This window comes from Chanos chanos, chromosome 1 (assembly GCF_902362185.1).
Source record: "Chanos chanos chromosome 1, fChaCha1.1, whole genome shotgun sequence".
In the NCBI taxonomy this organism is placed as follows: Eukaryota; Metazoa; Chordata; class Actinopteri; order Gonorynchiformes; family Chanidae; genus Chanos; species Chanos chanos.
In genome coordinates this window covers 2,773,438-2,786,540 of record NC_044495.1, presented here as the reverse complement: position 1 = coordinate 2,786,540, position 13,103 = coordinate 2,773,438, and positions in this window count along the sequence as shown.

The following is a 13,103-nucleotide window of genomic DNA, read 5'->3' as shown; positions in this document are numbered from 1 at the left end:
GAGAGCTCAGTCCAAAGCATTTGGGTTCTGTTACAATGGGTACACCACGGCCTGTTAACCTGACTGTAATTCATCTGCCAGCTCCACAGTAGGATAGACACTAAGAGAGTATCCACTATGCTGTTCAGATTCATTTACCACTGGGATTAGAGATGTTTGCCGTCTCTGGAACTCGAGGACGAACGATCGAAAGCCAAATTCAAAAGGAATAAAATAAATATTTGAGGGTAAAAAATAAACAAGCTGCCTTACGTAAAGCACAAACACTGGACGACATGCGCTCACCAACAAACAAAACACAACGGGTTCTTTTGTGGCATATGGACCCCCTGCATTTCTCTTTTTATTTTGTGTTTGTTTGTTTTTATTGCTGACTTTGTGCACCCCCCCCTTTAGCAGAGCTCCTTTCGTACGCTGAATCATGAAAATATGCCACAGTAAAGCTACAGTCCTTCTACACACACACACACACACACACACACACCACACACACACACACACACACACACACACATTCGTAGAGGCACGGAGAGAAACCTCTGACACTGGCAGTGAATTGCGTTTAATGAGAGAGAGGGTGAGCAGAGCACATAAAAATGCCATATGCCTAACGCCAAACTCCGCGGGTCTGAGGCTTATTCGTTCTGACACAGAACTGTTTTTCCACACTTTTCCATCTGATTACCCTGATTAGTGTCTGCAGTGAAGGAGGGAGCGAAAACAGGACATACCGAAATGAAGAGTGGAACGCTATCTGAGAATCAAACCAGAGGGGAAGAGAGGTTATCAAACATCATCAGAGATTAACACGTTTATAATTTCATTTAATTAAAGAAACAAAAAACCCCCCACAAAATACTTATGAGACTGATTATAGAAACTATCTTCAAAGCGAAATTCAAATACCGAGAATGGATCAAGTTCAAGGCAATAAAAGAAAATACAAAAACATCTTTGGAAGCAATATCACAAATACACTGGGGGAGGTTTGTTGCTGTTGTTTTTGAAGAGACAGATAACCCATTGCATAACCAGGCTACAGTTCTGGCCTTTAGCGTTTAGCTGAGCACAGTGTTATGCTTTCTTGTGGTTCAGTTAGAGTATTTGGACAAGTCTCAAAGATCTGTTTTGTCAACCAGCACTAAAACTGCATGACTGTATCCGCAGGCAAGTTTGGCCCTGTGTTCTGAGAAATACTGTTTCCATACAAACTAAGAGCTCTTTTACGCGCCAGGCATTTCTCTCGGCCTCCCAGTCCGTTCTCATACACCAGACTCTTATCACAGGTGACAATCCTGATGTCAGAACTCCAGCTTTGTGTCACACAGGATCTACAAATCACTGGACCACTGTCCACAAAAAAAAGCTTCATCACCCCTCATTGTACGATGTCTGAACACTTTTTCTTTTTGTTTTTTTTAAATAAAAATTGGTGTACTGGTGCTGAGCGTGTGCTGGTTGCCATAAAGCTTTTGTGGTGCTGCAATTGAAAACTGAGCGTCTTCTCCAAATCTGAGGAAAACTGACACACCCATCCCACCACCCAACCCCAGGTTCTCTGTGACTGCGTCTTCCAGCGTGGCTCTGTACACAGACAGGTAGGTTCTGATCCCCTGGGCAGCGCGGGCCACGGGTCTGACCGGAGGAAAGTTGGGGTGAGGTGGAAGGTAGGGGGTGGGAAGCTGAGACAAAACAACGGTCAAAGAGTCACAGGGTGAAAGGAAGTCCCTCACATCTGCTCTCTCCATTAAAGACCCCCTGGAGCAAACGACACGATCAAGACCAACAGACGGAGAGAGAGAGAGAGAGAGAGAGGGAGAGAGAGAGAGAGAGAGAGAGAGAGAGCGAGACAGAGAGGGGGAGAGAGAGAGAGAGAGAGAGAGAGAGAGAGAGGGAAGGAGAGAGAGAGAGAGTGAGCGAGGGAGAGAGAGAGAGAGGGAGAGAGAGAGAGAGAGAGAGAGAGAGAGACAGACAGACGGAGAGAGAGAGAGAGAGAGAGGGAGTGAGAGAGAGAGAGAGAGAGAGAGAGAGAGAAACAGAGGGAGGGAGAGAGAGGGGGGGAGAGGGAGGGAGAGAGAGAGAGAAAGAGAGGGAGAGAGAGAGAGAGAGAGAGAGAGAGAGAGGGAGGGACAGAGAGAGAAAGAGAGGGAGGGAGAGAGAGAGAGAGAGAGAGAGAGAGAGAGAGGTGTGTGTGGGGGGAAGGGGTGTAACAGAAGGGAGAGTAATATTCAAAGGGCACCTGAGGAAAAGGGAGAGGAGAAGAGCAGAGGAAAGAAGAAAAGACAAATATCTGGGTCCACTGTCAGACGCAGTCAGGACTCTACTGTACAGGAACACAGAGTGGGGGGAAAGAGAGGCAGGACTGGGCGGAAGTGATGTCACAGATATGTTTGTCTACATGTGTGAGTGAGTGTGTGAATGAGTTAGGGCAGGTGTGTTTAATAAAGAGAGAAAGAAAAAAAAAAAAAGGAGAGGCCGCATCCTGTTCAGGGACAGTCATAGTTCACAGGAAGGGGGGGGGGTATAGAGGGATAGAGACGGCCAGCACAGAGGGGCCTCTGTAATCTGGATGAGTTGGGACGCCTTTGAGATAAAATGATCATACTTTACAGCCTAACTGAGCTGTGTCTGTGTGTGTGTGTGTGTGTGTGTGTGTGTGTGGGCACGGGCATTCTGTGTTCGCAATGTCTTTGCTGAGTCACATGTTTTTCTGCGTTTAAATAAAAGCTTTCTGAACATTATGGCCTTGAGAAAGTCTTGCTTTTTTTTTTTTTTTTTTTTTAATAGAGCAGAGTTTTTCTTCCCTCAATCAACCACATCTTGGTGATAGGGTCGCTCCACTGATGAAAGAATTAGGCTAATTCATAAATTACCCTTCAGGGAGTCTGAAGTGCTTGTTGGAAAGACAGTCCTGACCCCAGCTAGACTTCCTAAAAGAGCAGATATCAATCTGAGGCGAAGTGTTAAAGGAAATCCTGATAGCACACTGTTGAACAAACACACTCCAACGACCCCGGAGACCCCCGCAGTAACCTTTCATTCAGCGCTCCGGGAAGACTGCTGCCCTGGTTTAAAATTCACCGCAGAGCAACGCACCAGCCCTCACGCCTTTCCAAACCATCCTACTATTGTGTTTGGAAAGTCAAGTCCTCCACGGCACGCGCAACTTAATTTAAAATACGGGGGGGATTTTTTTCTTCCCTTTCTTTTCCTCTGTAGAGGACTCTATATTCCGGGAAACATAAACTTCATGCGATCACGTGGTTAACTTACTATATGTACGTCCCTTCAAATGGCCGTGCGGTTACCTCGCAAATTCTTCCGATATACACACTGCAATCAACTCACCGTCATGCTGTGTAATTATGTCCTGTCTCGGCGGTATCATATCTGTTTGCAGAGCACTTTTCCACTCGGCTAAACGATCTAGCACAACGTTACTGATGTCCAAACTTCAGAGCTGGAACCCCATCGCAAACATTTTGGGCAAAAAAGGGGGTAAAAGAGTATCTAAAAATTTCGAAAGAGCGGAAGATTACTGACGCTCCTTATTATAGGTAAACTCTTTGTGTCTTTTTTTTTCCGCGAACACGTATAAAAAGAAGCAGCAGAGTGTTGGAACGCTATTAGCCAGGTTTGTCAACCTTAATCTCATCAAAATGACACAGCAAAACACTGCTACTCGGGTCACGAGTAACAGCGTCTAAATGGTCAGACCTTCATAAGTAATAATACACAATTGTTTTCACACGCACACATATATATATATATATATGTATAAATTCAGATATACTAGACAACACATATACAGTATAATCCACCTACATACTGTTCGTCAGGATCCATTTGCTATGGTTCAGTAAAAATTCAACACCATAATTTATGCATGACATCCAACCGTAAAGTCTGCCAATGCAACCACACGCGCATTCACGTCCTGCACAGCATTTAGACTAAGCATAGCCGTAACCCAGGGCACCCATGGAACAACAGTAAACTTCATAGAAATAGCCCATGTAAAAAGCCCATGAGAGATATTACTTGATACCACTGATGCTACAACTTATTACATGTGCACTTACAGAGACAAATTGTCTGAGAAAGCATAGCAAATCAATCATTTCAAGTTACACATTTGTGACTTCTCAGCAAACTGAACAAAAACTTACTTAGTATCTTCTCCCTCCTGTCTCTGCCGAGAAACACGTCCGTCTGAACAAGGTCTGGGAAAACATTCACTCACGTGTGTGAGTGTATGTGTGTGTGTGTAATCCACTGTGTCTCAAACTTGGGTCTTAAAAAAAACATTAAAAAGTGTCAGACAAAAATGAAGAGTCCCAAGTAGAACACAGGAGAGGGGAAAGTTGTCCTCTTTAAGAGTTCGTTCCTCTGCGTGTCACTAAATACACACTTAACGTTGCTCTCCCAGTCGAAAGCGGTCATGTAGCACGATGTGGGATTCAGCGTGGAGCTGTGTTCTCTCGGTCCAGCCCACGGCGGAGAAAGGTCAAGCCATAGCAGGAGGAATGCGACCCAGGAAAGCAAGAGGCATGTGCTGTTCACCTCACCTCCAAACACACGCAAGAGCACGGGCAGAGTGGAGACAGAACGTGTGTGTGTGTGTGAGAGAGAGAGAGAGAGAGAGACAGGGAGAGAAAAAGAGAGGGAGAGAGAGAGTGAAGCAAACAGGCGGTGAGGGAAGGAGGGCCAGTGAGAGGAGAGTGAGAGAGAGAGAGAGAGAGGGAGAGAGAAGTGGGAGGCGGGGTGTGGAGTTGGTAGGGAACACAACATGACATGGGAATTTCATTGAGCTCTGCCTGGAAATTTGCCTGTTAACTTTCCCGGGAATTCTGCCCCACGGCTAAAAGAAAATGCCTACGTCTCATGTTCCATCAAAAAAAAAAAACACACACACACACACACACACCACCTGCCATACCTCATACACACCTCATCTAACCCAACAGATCTGAGAGCGTAAGACCTGAGAAATGAGGTAAGCCCTGAGTGACTGGGCTTTACCTCAGAGACAGAATCACAAAAACTGGAAAAACTTGTGACTCAAAACATGTCCTCGGTTCCACGGTTCTGAGGCTTATCTTTCCAGGAGCTCTTTAATGTGAGAGCGGTGGGCGTTCACGTGACCCCGCGCGTTGCCTGGCCGTTAAATTGAAGTTCCTGTTGTTTTTATGGTCTGTGAGAGAGAGAGAGGCAGACACTCAGTGACCCGTCCCAGCACCCAGCCTGGCCATCTCCGCTCTGACTGATGTGTAGCCAAGTACAACCTCTTTTTTGTTGTTTTTTTTTTTTTTTTTTTTTTTTTTTACCTGGAACTCGTACGGCGCTGTGGGTCTGTCTAAGATCTCCGAGGGCTTTAGATCTTTCATCCCTGTCCCCCCCCCCCGCCCTCTAATAGAGCCATGCAGAGAGGCTATGCCACTCAGTGCCACTGTGATGATCAAAGCAGGCCATTAACGTCAAGTGTATTTGTCTGTGCTGATTAACCGGGTACAAAGAGCTTCAGTAAGGGTTCATCCACAAACATGAACTGCAGGGAGCTGTTTATATGCAACAAACCTGAAGGAACCATCAGCAGAACTCCAGAGAACACCTGTGTGCTGGTATTATATTAGCTCAGCACTATTCACTGTACAGTCTTCTAACTGTAACGGTGTTATGTGTGTGAAAGCTTATGACGCTGTCTTTGAGGCATTACAAGACTTCATGAGCAGCTTATGATGTATTAGAATGCCTTTATATCAGATCATGATGAATCTTTTATCAGTCTGAGTGTGAAATGGTTTTACATATGGTCTTATGTATACACCGTGTCTGCTCATCGAGACCTCTTTATGCTTGCACACAGTCACAGTGCGTTATAGTGAATGGGTCTTATACGTACAATGGGTTTTATGTAAAGCATTTCCACAGTCCAGAGAGAAAGACTGCAGCTGTGGATAGGATTATTTTCTTCCGGTGACCTGCTGAATAGTGTCTGCACAGATAAACCTATTTAAGAACAGCCAAATGACCCGTGTGACAGAAAACCAACACCCCCTACCCCCACGACTAACTGATACTAGTCTGTCTTGATTAATGGATATTATCAGAGCTTTGGATCAGATCAAACCTTTGGTATTTTTTTATGCATACTTTTAATGGTGCATGTTGTCTTCTCCGGTGCTCTATCAGATTTATTTTTTTGACTGGTGGTCTCCTCGCAGCATCAAACAGGAATCCTCTCACATTATTTAAGTTTCAGGAAGAGTTCCCTGACACGACAGCGCTGACCTCTGATGATAAGTGGAACGTCGAAACAGGGCATCTCTCCTTTCCCAGGACAATCGACCTTTTCATGAACGGTATGAAGCTGGCTGTGTCTCACAAATGACTGCCAGCCCGACAGAAAATAAGGGACCAGGAAACTGACAGCAGCCAACCATGTGAAAAGCCCAGATCAGGAGAGAGAGAGAGAGAGAGAGACCCAAAGACAGCGCATGTAGCAGATTGTGAACCGTCTGTTAGACCAAACTCACTCAACTAAATCATTTGATTAGCGCAAAAATAATGCACACAAATAAGGACTTACATAACTGTTTACCTCACACAAAAAGCAGGGAGAGAGAGAAGAACAATGAAAGATCTGTCTATCAGTCAAAGAACATGGCCAAAATCTCCGCGATGAATGAGAACATTAAAAAGAAAAAGAGAGAGAGAGAAAGAGAGCGAGAGAGAGGGAGAGAGAGAAAAGTAAAGGAATAAAGGCCAGAAATTGAAAAGCAGGTTTCAGACCTGCTGTATACAGAACGGGTTTAGCTTAGCATCTGTGTTTTTAAAAACCGAGCACTGGGAACAGCCTCTACATCCAGACCGTTTTCGTGTGTTGATGACTCGGACACCCAAACAACCAACAATGCATTATTTCCATGACAACAAACTATAACAACAGAGATACAGTGCACATTCTAATGTAAGTGTTATATAGTTTCTAAAAGTATCAAAAGTAATACAAGAGCTGGATTTCAGTTTTATAGGACAACATACTAAAGTAAATCATACAGAGTTATAAAGTAACTTACACTTGAAATGTCCTGTTTCTGGTTTCATTTAACAGACCAACTGTCTTTGGTTAGGAGAGCTGCACTGTGAATGACAACTCACCAGAGTTATAAAGGAATGCGCCACGAGAGTTGCATTTCTGCCCTGTCAGCAATCCCGTTCACATTTCGGGGTGTGTGGTACAGGTGTCATTTTTGCCCAGGGGTAGGACAGGTGAGACGCTGGGCGAGGTCAGCTGTATGCCAGGCGAGACTGTGGGTTGGGCCCCGCTCCGCTGTCCTGCCTGGTCCTGCCGGAATGACAACAGCCCCGGAAATCTGCTGAGCAGGCAAAATCCCACAGCAGCACCTCTCTCCTGTCCTGTGGGCTAGCCTTTCCCTGCAGGCGACCGCCGCGTCTGCTGCTCGGTCTCACCACCGCTAATGCTAGTGATAACCATGCAGCTGTTTTCCCTGTACTCCAGGGGGGTAATTCAGAAAGATCAAGTCGTAAACCTCCTAATAGAAGAGCCCTATGGCTTTGTTTTGCTAGGAGAATGAAGCCACAGGCCTCCTCTATTAGGAGGTTTACTACTTTCTCTGAGTCAACTAAGTTTACTACTTTCTCCGAGTTTTCACTAAACCTGCTTTCTGAAATACACACCCCCCCCCCCCCCCCCCCCGGTCTTTTCTATGTTTGTTTGTTTGTTTGTTTGTTTTACTGTGCTGCAGGTCTGACTGTGCAGCTGTATTGTGTGGTTCAGTGGCAGCTGATGTTCATTGTGTTTTTGCTCTTTTCGTTAGTGCTGTGCTGGTTGTCTGTGTGATGGAACTAGTCGCCACTGGTTTTACAGGCCTGTTGGTATGTACTGCCTTTCTGTCCAATAGTAAGTCAACACATTCCCAGTGCAGAGGTGTTTCTCTCTCTCTCTCTTTGTCTGTGTGTGTGTGTGTGTGTTTCTAATGCAGAACACTTAATGGATGCATATCAGCAAAATTAAAGTGATTTGGGCATTACAGGTGCTCCTGAACGTTTACTGCACAAGAATACCATTAAATATAGAACAGAAATGAATTAACACTATACTTGGATTTATCTAAGAACAGTATGTTTCGAGCTGTAAAAAGGTTCTGCCTTGGGCGAGTAGATTCGGGTTTGCTTTCGCACGTTGCATTTATAATTTAGTTTCAGCTTTCTCACGTGCTCTGGCGAACCTACCTAGTGGAGACTTCACTGGCGTGATTACTCTAAACTGTCTACAAATAGGCTTTCGTTGGAAACCCCACCGTTAGCGCTGACTAGCCGTGCGGTGACTCAGCGGTGACCGTTTGACCTGTTTAACTCCGGGCTGGACGCTTGAAGGGGACAGTCTTACATGCTTGAGAAGATTTATCCAGACTGTTCTCTGTGTTTGAGGTGGAGTACAGCGAACACCTTGGCTACCTCAGGGCGTTTTTTCACACCGCAGACGCTCTGAAGCCGACGCGTGCTCCTCTGTCTCCGGGTGCAGAACTGCAGGCACTGCCATTTGCTGTCTGAACAGTTTCATCTCAGCCGTTCAAATGCTCTTAATTACCTAGCTTCCTGCAGGCAGTCTTGGCTTTCGCTAAGATAAATTCCAGAGTTTTTACTTATTCCCTGGTCAACAACGCCCCCCCCCCTCCCCCACCTCCGGAATACTTAAACGTACCGAATGAAAACAGTTCGGTTTTCAGTTATGTGTTTCTAAGATGAGAGAGCCACGGGCTAATGTGGGGTATGAAGGTAGTAACGGTGTGAGAAGACGTTCAAACAGGTGTTTAGGGACATTGTTCTGTTTGAGGTTTATGCTAGGAGAGAAATACATAACTGCACGCTGTTTCATGAAGTGCCTTCTTTCATAAAGCAGAATTTCTCAGTTTCCGGTCTTGAAGATGTGTGAAATGTGCTCAGTGTCCATCTCCAGCCTGCCTTGTTCACGAGGTCCAAGGGCGCAGTCATGAGTAGATGGGTTGAATCAGGTATTGCAGTGCTGGGCTTGGGCAAAAACGTGCTGTGTTTTTGGTTCCCAAGGCCAGATTTGACAGCCACTCTTATAAAATAAAAGTTGTCGCAAGAGGCAGTAGTCAAACCGCAGGCCTAACCCTAACTATAACAAGTCCATTATCTCATCCTGAACCCTCGCCCAAAATCTGACCTCAGATCAGCTTTTATCACATTAAAAAAGAAGAAAACTCCACCAAGGTCTGCGTCCTCGTGTTCCTTTCCTCAGACCGGACGCAGATTTGAGCATTGTTTTTCTCTCGGTGTTCTGGCCTAGCGGTCGACTCTCAGCCCTCAGTGTGCTGAGACATGACAGAACAGTCAGTGCGAATCAGCCCTGGCCCTGGTCCATGGCTCTGAAGGTTCCTGACACCGCGCGCTGGAGGACAGTCACCTCACGGCTGCCTGTGTAGGACGTTTGTGTACGTTTTCCTCCTTAAAGGCGGAGAACTTTGGCCTCGGCATGAAAGCCAAGCATGTCACTCAGAGGATAAGTGATGCGTTAATGTCAGTGCATTGTGCTCCATGGCATTATGTTAAAATTACATTAAACATATCTTGAGATATATATCCCAACATATATGGGATTTTTTCATTTGTATGCACGAGTTCGCCATCATTTCCTCAGCATGAGAAAGAGTCATTATAATTATTATTATTATTATTGTTGTTGTTGTTGTTGTTGTAGTTATTGTTATTGTTATTGTTATTAGTGTTGTCGTATAATAATAATACAACAATAATAACAACCATAATAATAATAATAAGGATAATAATAATGATAATAATAATAATAATAATAATAATAATAATAATAATTCATGTGTCCTGTTAGGGTAAACAGTAACACATTAAATTCTTCTCATTTAATTAAAAGCCTTCCGCTGGTTTTAGTCTGGCAGTGGTGCAATGTTAGTATCCTGTGATTGGGTTTAAGGCGACAGACCACCATTATATCGTCTGATAAAGAGAACCCTTATCTCAGCTTTATTAAACACCTTGCCACCATAGCCTCGCTGCTTCCTGAAAAACAATCACTCATCTCCGCAAGCAGCGGTGAGCCACACATCTGTGGACATGCCAAGATTTAATGAGGGGAGAATAAATCTGTCACATCTCGGTGCTAAGGGCAAAAAAATCCTCAAGATGGACAGGAAGGCACTTGTCTAATGTGCTTTTAAGTCGAAAGGAAGCGAAACACAGAGCGAATTTAAGCAAAACACACACACACACACTCACACACACACACAAGACAGAGACGAGGGTGGAAGCTTCCTGTCTAATTACTTAAATGGAATGGACAGATGAACAATGATGTGAGAGGCTGTGTGATGTTTGGGGAGCAGAATGGCAGAGGGGGAGAATTTTGTCGTTAAGGGTCGTAAAAACTGATCACTCAGAGACACAGAGTAGCTTGTCATAAACGAAGCGATGTCCAAATAACTTTCAGGCAGAGTGAGATAAAACAGCGTCTGGATGAGACTGCGGATCAGATGCTGATCTAGAGAAAGAACAAACCAGAGAGTTCAAAAACTTTGCAAAGAACTTTTGTTTTGAGCGGATGTGTGTCAGCTGTACAAGTTGAAAGTCCTCAGGAATACATTGTCTCGACGCGACTGTTTTCCATGGAACACAACTGGACTGGGCTCAATTAAAATCAAGGGTTTCAACCAGGAGAACAGATCTGTTTGGGATATGGAAATTTACACGTCAGGGAAGCTTAAGGTTTTTGGGGGGTTTTTTGTTGATGAATCATCTCAGTTTGCCAGGGGAGATGGTAATAGTTTTAGATGATAATAGTTGTGGAGGGATAAAGTCCTGAAACATATGAACCTTTTAAATAGTGTCCCAAAAATTTCAGACTTATTCAACTGTTTGGGTCTTGGAAGGATTAATATTCAGACTAAGGTTAGCATTGTAATCAAGACGAGGTTTGCTTTAGGGCTGGAGTAAGTTATGAATAGGCAATGTGCAGTATATCCAGAGGGTACTAACCTCTCACATTGTGTGATTTGCATAGTGCCTCTCCAAGTTTTCAAACCATTTGAAGGGATGGCATTAGAGTTATAGTCAGTAGAGAGACAGAAGGGGTTAGAATTATAGTCAGTAGATCCATGCTCATTTAAAGAGCAGAGTCCTGGATGAAGCTCAGTTCTCAGAAGTCACTGAATTTCACATTAGTACAACGATAAGAATTTTGTGTGTGTGTGTGTGTGGGTGTGTGTGTGTGTGTGTGTGTTGTTTCTTGAATCAGTAAGGGCAGATGAACTCATTTAACATTTAAAAGGTCTGGGCCAATTGTGTCTTGTGCGTTAACATCAATGTCTTCTCTTAATCTGCTTTTCATGAAGTTTTCAGAGAACTTGATCTCCGCGAGTGCCGAGAGAGCACGTTTAAGATCCCTCCCTGGTGCCTAATGCTCGTGCCACTGTAAAGCCAGGATCAGGGAACTCTCACCTTGCCTCACAGTTCAACAGAGTCTGGGCTGAGTTCAGCTCAGTTACTTTTACAATTCATCAGCACAACAGCCATTGTCACCAAGCATTGGAATTTTTTTTTTTCCAGTGGGACTATCCATAAACTGTGGTTTAGATTCATGGCAAACAAAGAAACATTTATTTTGGCAACAGAAACCTGACTGATCTCACTATGTAAGAAAAATTACTCCCAGGCCACAGTTTTTGAAACATATGTTTATACTCATGAAAATTAAGAAAAGCAAAAAGTGCTAAACTCAATACTGTGGTACACACTGCACTGTCAGAGTGTCCATCAGAGAAACAGAAGACCTTATTGTGTGTCACTGTGGATGTAACACTCTCATGATAAAGATCTTGTATATTTATATATATACATATATATATATATATACACACACACACATATATATATGCATGTGTTTGTATGTGTTTGTTTCTTTGTTTGTTTGTTTGTGCTTATCCTGTCAGTACTGGTTATTTTTATGTACAGAATATTCTCACACTCTGGGGAAACCACTGTGTTACTAATGCACGGCTCCCTTCAGTCACCTCCGTCTGCTTATTTCCTCTTCACCTCCTCATCCTCTCCTCCACATCGCTCCTCCTGCACTCGTCTGGAGCCTCCTTCACCTGTCTTTCCCATCCCTCCATTCCTCCTTTTCGCTCTTCAACACCTTCAGTCCTTTCGAGATTGTCCCAGTCAGCGGGGTGGGGGGTGAAGGGGGGGGGGGGGGTAGTGCTTTGAATGTGGAGATGAGAGGAAAGTTGTGGGGATTATTCAGACAGGGCCGCTCTGACCGGATTTAGTTCCTCTGTGTTGCCTCAGAAACTCTGAGGACTTGTGGAAAAGGCCATGCATATTCACTCTGAACTCATAAAACACAGCCCACAGTTCAAAGGAAGAGAAGAGAAGAGAGGGTTTTTTTTTGTCTTTTTTCAGCGGAGGTTAAAGAGAGATTGGAGTTTAAAGATCAGACAGGATATGAGTAGGGAAAAAAAAACAATGCTAACATCTGAAAGGAATGACTATCAGGAGAATCGATTGCTGAGAGTGGTCTAGAGTGAGTTAGTAACGTGTGTGTGTGTGTGTGTGTATGTGTTTAAAATAATCCATCAAACATAATGACTCCTGGGAGGTCATTGGTCAATTAGAGGGTTCTGGAGACAGATTAGGTAAGTGAATACAGGAAAGAGATGGTGGGGGAGAGATGGGGGGGGGGGGGGCGCAAGCAGACATGCCCAGGAGCCCTGAGAATGATCAAATTGTTGGGTAGTCATGCAAATAAACGGGACAAGGCAGACCTCAGTTCTCTGTTTGTCCACCATAGCAGATGTGTAACCAGTGAATGTTTGATGCACACAGACACTTAGATTCATTGTTGCTTGTTTGCTTTGGTGGAACAGCTGAATGGTAGAGTAAGTAATGCTCACAGATGAGGATACAGCAGCTGAATGGTAGAGTAAGTAATGCTCACAGATGAGGATACAGCAGCTGAATGGTAGAGTAAGTAATGCTCACAGATGAGGATACGGCAGCTGAATGGTAGAGTAAGTAATGCTCAC